This window comes from Globicephala melas, chromosome 14, assembly GCF_963455315.2.
Source record: "Globicephala melas chromosome 14, mGloMel1.2, whole genome shotgun sequence".
Lineage (NCBI taxonomy): Eukaryota > Metazoa > Chordata > Mammalia > Artiodactyla > Delphinidae > Globicephala > Globicephala melas.
The window spans coordinates 84,626,809-84,639,456 of NC_083327.1; the positions used below are offsets into that span (position 1 = coordinate 84,626,809).

Here is a 12,648-nt window from a genome sequence, read left to right on the forward strand (position 1 = left end):
TTTAATGCAAAGAACAAAATTCTATTATAAATAGCTCACAACAGGATTTATGGATACCTTTTTAAACAATACTCTCTGTCCCTAAGCAATATATGCCAGGAACCAATTAAATGCAATGTGCAGCCCTTCTTGGGCGACTGGAACTTATTCAGAAAAATCACCACTGCTTTTGTTATTATTCAAACCTTCCGAGTGCAGATCAGTTCCAGAGTGAATTCAGTGAAGTGCACTGCAGACAAGGCCCCCTCTGATCCTGATGTGTCATCTCACAGGGAACGTGTGACAGACAGCGGCAAAGAATATTGAGAGTGGCTTACAAGCTGAAAAAATATTGGTGTACTACAGGTATGTTGGTGAGTTGTATCTGAGTGCAAAATGTCATAAGAAAAGCATGACATTTAAGGAAGAGCTGAGACCAGTCATACCCAGTACCATTTGCAAAGAGCCTTTCCCTAGTTTCTTTTGTCTTATCAAGTGATCATACAAGGCTCTAGGTTCAGACTCCTGGACCTGATTGCTAGAGATGTGCCTGCCCAGTTGTCAGAGGGCATCACATAAGCATATATAAAATAGGAAATTAAAGGAAATATAGGAAAACAGTGTCTTTATAAAGCAAACTTGTTTTTCTTTAAATTTACACCTTTTTCTTTAATTTTTTACACAAAACTATTATGTAATTGTAGAACAACTGAAGATAGATAAGCAAATAAGATGGAAAAGTATTATCAAATTTATTAATCACAGTTAACATTTAGCTCATTTCCTTCCATTATATATTATTTATATATATATAAAATAAGTTATTAATATATATTATATATAATTATGCTGACATTATATATATTTACACTGTTATATAATATAAATACTATTTTATTATTTATATGTATACATAATTTAGTTTTATACAGTTTTTACACATTTGTATATGGATATGATTATCATGTTCTTTTTCATGTATCAATCAGTTTCATATGTGTCTAAATTATCTTTGAAAATATGAGTTAGGATATTAATAATATTTCATAATTTGATCATTTTGCTGTGAAGTGAACATTTGATAATTTGACAGTTTGACTATCCATGGGTATTCTATTTTGTTTCTAAACTTTTAGTATTATGTATAATTTTGGATGAACATCCTTAATCAAAATCTTTGCCTACATCAAGTTTTACTTAGATTTCTTCCTAAGAGGTAATAAACATTTTAAGAAAGAAAAAGAGAGAACATCCCTCAAATGTCTGATTTTTCAAAAAGTATATGAGAGGGCTCATTTTATTTCAACCTTTCTGAAATTGGGAATTACCATTAAAAAATTTTACTGCTCTCTCAAGCAAGAAAGTGATATTTTTGTTTTAATTTTACTTTAATTATTAAGCTAAACAATGTAAATCACTTTATTCATCATCTGTAATTCCTCTTCTCTAATAGTCCTGTTGTAATCATCTTTCCACTAAATTTTAGTATTTTTCTTATCACTTATATGGACTCTTTCTACGATACTTTATTATTGTAAATATTTAGTACTGTAAATGTAACCCTCCTCGTTTATATTTGTTGTAATTATTTTTCTTATTTGAACTTTTAAAATTACGTCTGTGATTATTTTAACATCTTCAAATTCAAATTCACATTTACTGTTTATTTTCTTCTCTTGTATTTCCTGTTGATTCAGGTTTGGAAAGTGACTTTGATTTCAAGATCAGATATATGATCTCCTACAGTTTTATATTTATCTCTGGTTTTCATTTTTTAATATAAATATTTAATGTATTAGAATTTCAGCATTTCTTCTGAGGTGAAGCCCTAAAGGTCATGTTTTCATTTTTATAATATCAAAATTAACAAAGAAAGTGAATCCACATTCTCATTTCTGTGTAATTGTACTCAAAATTTCTATGTAATTGTACTTAAAATCCTTAAGTGACTTCCCTTAAACACAACGCTACTCTTACTATTTTTTAAGTGGGATGATATTTTAAATAATGGCATCATTTTGAAATGTAAGAAAAACAGATGAAAAATTTTTGAGTAACAAAATTAAAGGTAAAGCGAGATTTAATACAGCTGGTAACCATCCCCTATCTGTATTGGCTGAGTGATGGGATCAGAGAGTAAATCTGGTTAAATTGATATGAAAATATTACCCTATCTGTTGAGGATGTGATTTTTTTAAAACCTACAAGATTAGAATAGTAAACTAGCATGAGTAATGCACAGCTGCAAAGATTAATGCTACTGCTGTCTCTTCAGCTAGGCTGTCTCAACTACTGATGGCATTTATGTAGGACTGGCCTGCTTTGATGAATTGTTTGCAGTAATGACAGATGGACCAAGTTAATCAAAATGGCCACATTTATGATAGAAATAATCTCCAAGGGCTGTTTAATTGTTTGCATTTCTGAATTTTCTGATATTGACTGTTTTTTCTCTTGCCACCTTAGACAATAAAACTCAATGTGAGGAAACTAGACACATATGCAGAAAACAGGCTAAGAACCACACGGGTCTCTGAAACCAGAACAAATGTCTCCATCGACAATGCCTGTAACAGAACCTGAAGGTAAATCACAAGACAATGAAAGCTTATTGTCTCCTATGTGGTGTCCCATGGCTGAAATGTGCCGTGTTTCTGATGGATTTATTCGTGGGGCTTTTGGGGATAAAGAGAATCATGTAAGTTAGGACTTTGCTGACATGAATATGATCTGGCACCGACACACTGGGATCTTTTTGTGTCTACACGTAACTCATTCCCAGGACCCTGGAGGGCATGTACGCTGTGGACTTTTCTGCTGGGCCCTCAGTGCTCTTGAGGATTTACATTAGTGAGACAAATGGCTAATTCACTACAGCCAAATGTTGCACATTTCCTGATTAAAGACAAGCCTCCCAGGACTGGGCTTCATTTATTTCTCCCGTAGTGAAATATGTGTGGATTTATATATTTTCATTACTACATAAATACGAGCAGTTTATAAAACGCTGGAGGAATTATCAAAGTTAAATCTCCCATTCCAAGACTATGAAAGGAATTTTCCTGTTGTTCCTCTCCTCATAAAAGCATGAGCCGCCATGTAATGATTTAATGAAAAAAATGTATTTAATTTCATTACTTCAAAAGTGAAATGAACAGAATTCAGCACATCCACTAATGAATTCAGCTGGAGTGAAACCCTTGGTTTCTGAAAAGTAAAGTCTGCTGAAGAAACTTGTATCACTAATTGCCCCAGGTTACTGATTATTCATAGAGATGGCATTGTATCATAATGTCAAGGTCGTTGGTTTAGTACACATAATTATACTGTAAATTTTCCAGGTTATCAAACTATTCATTTGCCTGTTCACCCATCCCAGGAATACTTCAGTGGCTCCCTTGTGCTTGCCTCCATTTAGGGACGGGGAACTCAGTAACACACAAGACGAAGTATTAGTCCCCTGGAGCTGACTGTGAAAGGCAGCCACTAAAAATAGCTCCAGATGATACCTGCCTACTGGCACTCATGCTCTTATGTAATTTCCTCCTTCTTTAGTGTAGAATGGACCTCATGACTCTTTTCTAACAAATAGAAATTAGTGAAAGTGATGGGAGTCCCTTCAAGATTAGATTCCAAGGAGACTGTGGCTTCCATCTCTGGTAAACTTTATCACTCTTTCTCTCACTTGCTCTAGGAGGAAACACCTACTTTGTGGGCTGCCAGAGAAGAGTCCACATGGGAAGAAACTGAGGTTTCCAGCAAAGGGTAATTAAGGACAAGAGCCAGTGAGTGGACATGGCGGCAGGACTCCCTCCTGTTGAGCATGAGGTGGCTGGTCAATATCACAACCAGAAAACTGACACTGTTAAAGTCAAGACACAGAACATTTCCATCACCTCAGGGAGGCTTCATGTTGCCCTTTTGTTAGCTACGTCCACCGTTTTCCCACCCTTCCGTCTCCTCTTTTACCCTTGGCAGCCACAAATATTCTTTGTATAATTCTGTCATTTAAGGAATGTTATATAAACAGAATCAATGTATACTGACTTGGGGATTTGCTTTTTCACTCAGCAAGGAGATTCACCCATGTTGTTGTGTATATCAATAGTCTTATTTTTTTCTTTTGCTGAGTAGTATTCCATGATATGGCTGTATCATAGTTCATTTAACGGTTCACCTATTGGAGGACATCTCAGTTGTTTCCAGTTTGGGGCTACTATGAATAAAGTTGCTATATCATTCATGTACAGGCTTTGTGTGAATGTGTTTTTAGGGTTAATGCCCAGAAGTGTTATTGTGAGGCAGTATTATAAACAGATGTTCACACAGTGACTGTATCGTTTACATTCCCACCACCAATATCTGAGTAATCCACTTCCTCACACCCATGCCAATATTTGGTGTTGTCATTATTTTTTATTGTAGTCATTCTTATAGGTGTGGAGCAACATCTAATTATGGTTTCAATTTGCACTCCATTAATGGCTAATGACATTGAACAATTTTTATGTGCTTATTTGCCTTCTGTATATCCTCCTGGGTAAAATGTCTGGTTGTGTCTTTTGTCTAATTTCTAATTATATTGTTACACTGAAGCTCAAAATATTTTTGAACTAATATTTTATATGAGGTGTGAGATTTTGGTTGAGGTTCTGTTTTATTTATTTTTGTTTGTTTGTTGTTTTACCCATAGATATCCAACATAATTTATTGGAAGTCTATATTTCATCCATTGAAATATGTTTGTACCTTTATAAAAAGTCAGCAGGGCATATTTATGTGACTGTTTCCAAACTCTTTATTCTGTTCCATTGGTCTATGTATCTATTCCTTCATCAACACCACACAGCTTGACTATAGAGGCTCTATAATAAGTCTTGAAATTAGGTAGAGTAATTCCTCCTCTTTATTCTTCTTTTTAATAGTTTTAGTTTAGATTATTAAGACTTTTCTTCTTTCCTAATATATGCATTTAATATCATAAATTTCCCTCTCAGCATTGTTTTAACATTGTCCCACAGATATTCTAGTTTTTTCAACTTTCTATATAAATTTTAGAATAATCTTGTCTATAACTACACAATATTTTGCTAGTATTTTGAAAGAAATGTGTTAAACTTATATTTCAATTTCAGGAAAATTGTTACCTTCATTATGTGAGTTTTCCAACCAATGAGCACAATGTGTCCCTCCAGTTATTTAGATATTTGATTTATTTAATTAGTGTTGTATAGTATTTAGCCTACAAGTCCTATACATTCATTAGATTTACACTTAATTATTTCATTTTATAAATGATCATCAATGGTATTATATTTTAAATTTAAGTCTACATGCTCATTGCTAGTATATAAAAATACAACTGAATTTTGAATGCTTATATTGTATCCCACAACCGTGCTAAAGTCTGTTTTAGTTCTAGCAATATTTTTGTAGACTTATTGGGTTTATTCAACAAAGATAATCATGTAAACTGAAAATAGGAAGTTTTATTTCCTCCTTTAAGATCTGCTATGCCTTTTACTTATTTTTCTTACTGTTTTGCACTGGCTAGAACTTCTGGCTAAAATGGTAGTATTTTGAATGATAGTAGTACTAGCAGGCATCTGTGTCTTCTTCCAGATCTTAAGAGAAAAGAATTCAAGGTTTTATAATTAAGTATAATATCAACTATATCGGTTTTGCAAATATCTTTATTAAGTTGAAGAATTTTCCTCTTTTCTTATTTTTCTAAGGACTTTTATCATGAGCGGGTATTTGTGGATTTATCTTTTTTTTTTTTTTTGCAGTACAATCAGTTTTTGCTTTACATATTTTGCAGCTCTGTTGTCTGGTGCATACATGTTCAGGATTACTATATATTCTTGGTTGATTGACTCTTTCATCATTAGATAACATATATCCCCATATTTTGGGTTTAATATGTTCTTTTTCCTTCCTGATGTTCTAAGTATTTTTAAAATCTTTTACTTATATTTAGGAATTTCTTTTAGCTCTCCTTTTACGTCAGCTCTTCTGACAAAAAAAAAAAAAGTTCTCTTTATGTTCTTTCATCTGACAATGTCTTCATTTCCCCTTCATTCCTTAAGGACATTTCTACTAAGTGTAGAGCTCTGGATTAATAGTTCTTTTCTCTCAGCATTTGAAAACTATTATGCTGCTTTCTTTTGGTCTTTATTGTTTTTGGTGAGAAGTCCACTGTCATTTGATTTGTTTCCCCTGTAGATAAAGTGCTGTTTCTCACTCACTGATTTCAAGATGTTTGTCTTTAGTTTCAGATATTTGACTATAATAAACATCAGTGTGGATTTCTTTGGGCTTGTCCTGTTTGGGTTTCACTTAGCTTCTTGAATCTGAATATGAATCTGAAGTTTTATGTTTTTCACTATATTTGAGAAGTTTTCTGCCATTATTTTTAAAGTATTTTTCAGCCCCTCCCACTTTCTCTTCTATTTCTGTAATTTTGATGACATGTATGTATGTTTTGTTATAGTCCTATGGGTCGTCGATGTGGTGTTCCTTTTTTAGCTATTTTCTCTCAGTTGCTCAGACTGGATAATTCCTAATGTTCTATCTTCAGGCTCATCAGTTCTTTCCTCTCTCCCCTGGTTACAGGTTGTATGCTCCTGTGTGCCCCTTCAAAATTCCCATGTTAAAACCTTAAGCTCCATGTGTTGTATTTGGAGATGGGGTCTTTAAGCAAGTAATTAAAGTTTCACGAGGTCATAAGGATGGGGTCCTGATCCAAAGGGATTGGGGTCCTTATAAGCAGTGACACCAAAGAGCACTCTTTCCCCCCTCTTCTCTCACCCTCTCTCTTCTCCCTATCCTTTTGCTTATGCACAGAGGACAGGCCATGTGAGAACTTGGTGAGAAGACAGCTTTCTGCAAGCTGAGGAGAAAGGCCTTACCAGATAGGAACTCAACCGAAATCTTGATCTTGGGCTTCTGACCTCCAGAACTGTGAGAAGTAAATTTCTGTTGTCTAAACCACCCAGTATATAGTATTTTGTGTTGACAGCCTGAGCAGACTAAGATACCCCTTTATTCTGCTGTTGAAACTACTGTTGAGTGTTTTATTTCAATTGGTGGCACTGGACATGGTTACTGATGAAGAACAAGCACTCACTGAAGTAGTGAGGAAAACAATTCACAAGCAATGCAGACTCATCATGTAAATATCAGCTATTATGCAGCAGGCTTTATCTAAGAAAAAAAAAATCCTGGGGCCTAAGTCTTGAGTTTGAGATCTTTGGAAATTATCTAAAATTTTTCAGTTAAAGGATTAACACAAATATGATTGATTAGCCAATTATTTGAGGGGCTATCATTGTTTTTCAGTATTGTCTTTTAAATACCTATTATTTTAATAAGTTTCTGAACTGTCTGTATGTATTCAATAAATAAGTATATATCGAGGTCACCTTATTTCCCTGAAACCAAGGTGAGTATGGAAATTAGAGGAAAAAACACTAACATAGTTAATAGGCTTTTGGACTGTGTTACCTTCGTAATCTTATAATAATGATTTCTGAATTATGCCCAGAAACAGAAAGTCTTTTGTATTTAGCATGGCTACTGGCCCTGTGTCTAATTTTGTTTAATATCTGTCTTCTCTACTTTTAGTAGGACCTGTTTCTTGCTCTTGTTTATGACTGTGAAGGAGATAAAGAGCATTAAATGCATGCAGTGTAAGTCTTCTCTTTGTCTCTATCTTTGTATAGAATTTATCCTGAAAAATAACAGAGTCTCAGAGGGCTTCCTGATCCCCATGGGTGGTCCGAGGCTTCATTGTGGCAGCTGGTAAGCCCAGCCCACTGCTGTGGAGCAGCAGGGGAACCACTAGAAAGAGCCAGTTACAAGGATTTATTTTCTGTTTATTTTTTACCCTAAATCAACTGAAAAAAAACAACTGTATAATATTTAGTCTGATAAGTAGAAAAAGGAAAATGCAAGATTTAAATTATTGATTCATAAAATAAGGCAACAGACAATTCAGTTCATTATTGAGCATGGATTTGTCATAGTCAACTAGCAGGCAGAAGTGCTATGCATACAGATACTAAAATAACAGGAAAGAACAGCTGACTGGGAAACCAGTTCCCCTGCCCCAATTATTTTCATAATAGTCTCTATCTACTACCTTCATAGATAATCCATAAACAGAGTGCACCACCAACTCCAGATTTTCATCGCATTTGTTTTTATTTTTGTGGTAGATAAAGTTTTCAACCATGTTGAGATGAAAGTTTAAAGTATTATATTGTCTCTGCATTTATAGGTTTGTCACAGTATTGGGTAATTAGGCATGTTGGCAGTCTAATATCCAAGTTAGATGCATTATGCTTTTGTAAAGAACTGAACCAAAGAGTGGTAAAGATACAGTGAAATTCCTGAATCTCAAAAGCTTTTAAATATTTGAATATATATATATGCATATGTATGTGCAGTATAATATAAATATAGGAAAAGTAGCCAAAAGGAGCCAGTTCTCAAAATCCAGAGTCTTCGTGAGACACAAAATCAGACTTCAGATTTTGAGGGCCTCACCCATCCAAAGATTTAGCTAGTACTGTGGGGTCATTTACTGATTCATGTAACAAATATCTATTTACAGCTTACAGCAAGCCAGGACCTGTTTTGGTGTTAAGGGTCAATGAATTTTAGGGCTAAATCTGCAGGAATAACTTGTCCCTAAGGAGCAACTACAATATGAGAAACCAGCGATCCTCTCGGCCCTGCTGACACACTGCCTTCCCTCTTCTAGACTTTCAAATCTTATTAAAGATAGGATTGCTTTTCCCTAGAGTTTTTGTCACAGAAGCCATCTAAGACACACTTTCTTCCTTAGAGAGGTCAGGAAGAGGGCTTGAAAACGGCCATCAGTCATTGTGTTTCAGGGAGAGAGAAATGTAAAGTGTCCAAGAAAAGCATGAATAGGGAGAAGACTAGCTGAGGAATCAACATATACATGTGAAAGCAGACAGCCATGGTGTACTGTGACCTCCTGCTACATGAGAAACCAGCCTGAAACCTATTGGCTCAAACAAGAATGAGCTTTCTGCTGGCCTTGCTGGGCTCACTGACAGGGCTGTGTCAGCTGGTAGCTCAGCTGTGATTGCGGTTCTATGACAGCCTCACAGGCCTGCTGTTGGAGCTGGCTGTTGCCTGGACCTCTCTTTCTCTCTCTCTCTTGCTATTATTCAGCAGTGAAGCCTGGGCTTCTCCACGTGGCAGCAGGAGCATTCTAAGAGATTGAAGACAGAAGCTGCGAGGGCTCTTGAGTCCTAGGCTCTGAAACTTCCAAAACTTAACTTCTGCCACATTCTGTTCATCAGAGTAAATCACAAGGCCCGGCCAGATCTAATGGACAGTGACGGACCCTACTTCTTAAAGGGAGTGGTGCAAAACATTGTGGCCTTATTTGATCTACAATATCAATTAAGGACTTCATGTCCTATTATATCATAATATATTTTATATGTATATATATATATATATATAAAACTTTCAAAATAATCCCCATTGCATAAGAGGTCCCTGGAAATGCATCATTTTTAAACAGATAAAGGAAGAAAAGAAAAGAAGGAGGGTGAAGAAAAGGCTTTTCGTTGTGTTGAAATAATTTAAAACTTATAGAAAATTTGCAAGAATGGTTTAAAGAGCTTCCATATGCCGTTTATTTAAATTCTCCAATTGCAAATTTTTTCTATATTTGCTTCCTCACTGGGATAGCAGAAAACTGATTAGTTGTTGCCTAGCCTGTCGGGGGAGAAAAGGGAATGGGAAGTGACTGCTAATGAGTAAGGGTTTACTCGTGGGGGGGACAAAAATGTACTAGAACTAACATATTGTCATGGTTGCACAACTCTGCTAATACACAAAAAAACAAAAAAAACCCACTGAATTCTACACTCAGTGAGTGAATTTTATGATATGTGAATTATGCCGCAATAAAATTGTTAAATACGGTCTAAAAGCATTAAAAGAATGGATTTCATTTTTAATGGTATTGAATCAAAGGTTGTGGGCCTTTATTTGTGCTAGGACATTACCGAAAACTTCTCTAAAAATGAATAATCAGAGAATCTAAACAGTCGAAATAAATGGGGAATATCTGTGAATCCTATGATGTGATTTGGGAATTGACAGCGTGGTAGAGTCACGTATTCCACAGACCCAGAGTATTATTCAGGACTCAGTGGACTTAGAGAAATCAAATGACCCGCCAGTGTCCACTGGCAGTGCTGGGTAGGAGGGTACATGGGCCTGACCCCAGCCTACCTCACTCAGAGTTAATTTAAGTGACCAGAGATCTGATAAGACAGCTTTGATTTGATGGCTCACACAATACAAATATGGCATAATTGCAGATTTATAAATATATATAAAAAACAGAAATACTGAATATTGTTCAAAGAAGAAGAAAATTGAAACTATTTCATTTCATGTAAGCAATTGTTCCAAATTTGGTTCATCAGAGCACTCTTTGTACCAGTAACTTTCAGAAGTATCTGGTTTTCCTTCATTTAAAATTTGCTCTCATTTTTTTGGTGTGTGTAGTTGGTATTAAATTTTACATTTTAACTCATGTTCATGTGTCATCATATCCAGAAAATTATTAGTAAGAAATTACCTTAACAATTAAATAATAACCGATGCCTTTTGGAAAGATTTAAATTATTTTTGGATAACTTCTCGATTGCCACTATAGCCAAAATTGTGTTTTGTGAAAAATACAGATGATATTACTGTCAAGGTAAGACGGTGAGATAAGTTAATTTCCATTTTTTACTACCATTTCTATGGTTATATAAACAACATATATTACTTCAGAACATGTTACCATGGTTATTTCAGGTAATTCCAGGTTATTAATGCTTTTAAAATGAAAATAATTTTTTTGTCAGTGGTTGAATACAATTGTTCAAGTTGAATAGAAAGAAATACCCTTTCTTGTTAACATAGGGTATTTCACTTAGTGCCCCTGATGGGAGGTGGGAGGGAGTCACGGCGGGGATGCCATTCTGTCCTCACTCCTCTCCCATCTTTACTAATATCAGAACTGGGTAGAATCTCACGCATCTACTGATAAGCTGTTGTACATGAGACAGAAGCAGCAGCAGATGGAAAATAAGCTCTAAAACTTAGCAGTCCCTCGGCTTCTGGATATAAAAAGAGTGACAGAAAAATGAATGACTGCAAAGCTCCGAAACAGGAAACGCTGACCAGATGCTTGTTCGTTCCATGTTGCTGCCTTTATTACTGTTTATTTGTTTATTTTTCTCACTTTCTCCACTGATGGACGCGCAGGCTGACATAAACTTGAAGAGCAGATGAGTGTTTGGGAATAGACAACTGAAATAGTAGTTTAAGTGTTGATTCTGGGCCGGGACAATGTCTTTAGTGCACTCTCCATGTCCAAAGCCTGCCAGGGATAGGAGGAGGTGTGGACACCCAAAGTGCTGGCTGAACTCTGATCCCTTTGAAACAGGATGGGCTTTCTCCTGTCCACACGTGAGCATTTAGCCAATGAGCCCAATTTACCAGGCGTCTGATCTTCGTATTACTTGGTGGTAGTCCCTAAATATCTGAAACCAAATTTCTGCCCCCCTCCCCCGAAAGCCTGGAGCAGAGAATGCAGTTGCAGGAGCAGGGCAGACAAAGGTCATGAACAGCTTAAATTTTCTCTGACTTTTTCTTCCCTTTTTTTTTTTTAAATTTTATTTTACATTGGACTACAGTTGATTTACAATGTTGTGTTAGTTTCTGGTGTACAGTTAAGTGATTCAGTTACACATATACATATATCTATTGTTTTTCAAACTCTTTTCCTGTTCAGGTTATTACAGAGTACTGAGCAGAGTTCCCTGTGCTGTGCGGTAGGTCCTTGTTGATTATCTATTAATCTTCCTTCCACGGTTCCTTAGTCCTGCTTTCTTGCTCTCTCCATCCACGAGATTTAAATTTTATAACATTGTCCTGTGTCATATGTATTTACATAAGCAGAAGTGAACACCTTATGAAGCAGGTTGTGGTAGGGATTCATAAAAATAATAGAAATCAGGAAATATTATTGCAATGACAGCACAAAAGTGAAATAAATACCACATGTACCACTCAAATACACAAATGTACACCACTGCACAACACTACCTTAGTTATCTATCTGCATCTGTAAGTATTTACTATAGAGCAGGTGCATGTCATTTGAGGATTTGTAAATTAATGAAAAGAATATATATATATATATATGTATAACTGAATCACTTTTCTGTACAGCAGAAATTAACACATTGTAAATCAACTATACAATAAAATAATTTTTTTTAAAAAAAGGAGAAAAAATAATTATTGCTTAAAATTATCATATCCACAAATATTTACATACATAAATTTTACTCAATTTATATAAGTACCAGGGTTTTCCAGGAAAACTTCACAATCTAACACAATATCTTGTTGAAGGACCCTAAAACTACTTCTACCTTTGTTGTAATGCTGACATTGTTGGAGTGTATAATTGAGCAGATATAAATAATGTGGTTGCTACCCTGTAACAAGTGTACCTTACTGAATGTCCAGGCAAGCTTATGGGTGGATAGTGCCTTGTTTCCTTTATTTTTTTCTCCCTATGGAGACAGAGAGGAATCCTAATGAGAAAGAAAG

General features: G+C 35.3%; 1 long non-coding RNA gene across 1 annotated transcript; it reads left to right on the plus strand.

Moving 5' to 3' along the window:
* Positions 1-215: 215 nt before the first annotated feature.
* On the plus strand, positions 216-4,185 carry LOC132593397 (uncharacterized). The gene is made up of 3 exons (XR_009558847.1): positions 216-345; positions 2,446-2,564; positions 3,674-4,185. It is a non-coding gene; the product is annotated as an uncharacterized lncRNA (long non-coding RNA).
* The last annotated feature ends 8,463 nt before the right edge of the window (positions 4,186-12,648 follow it).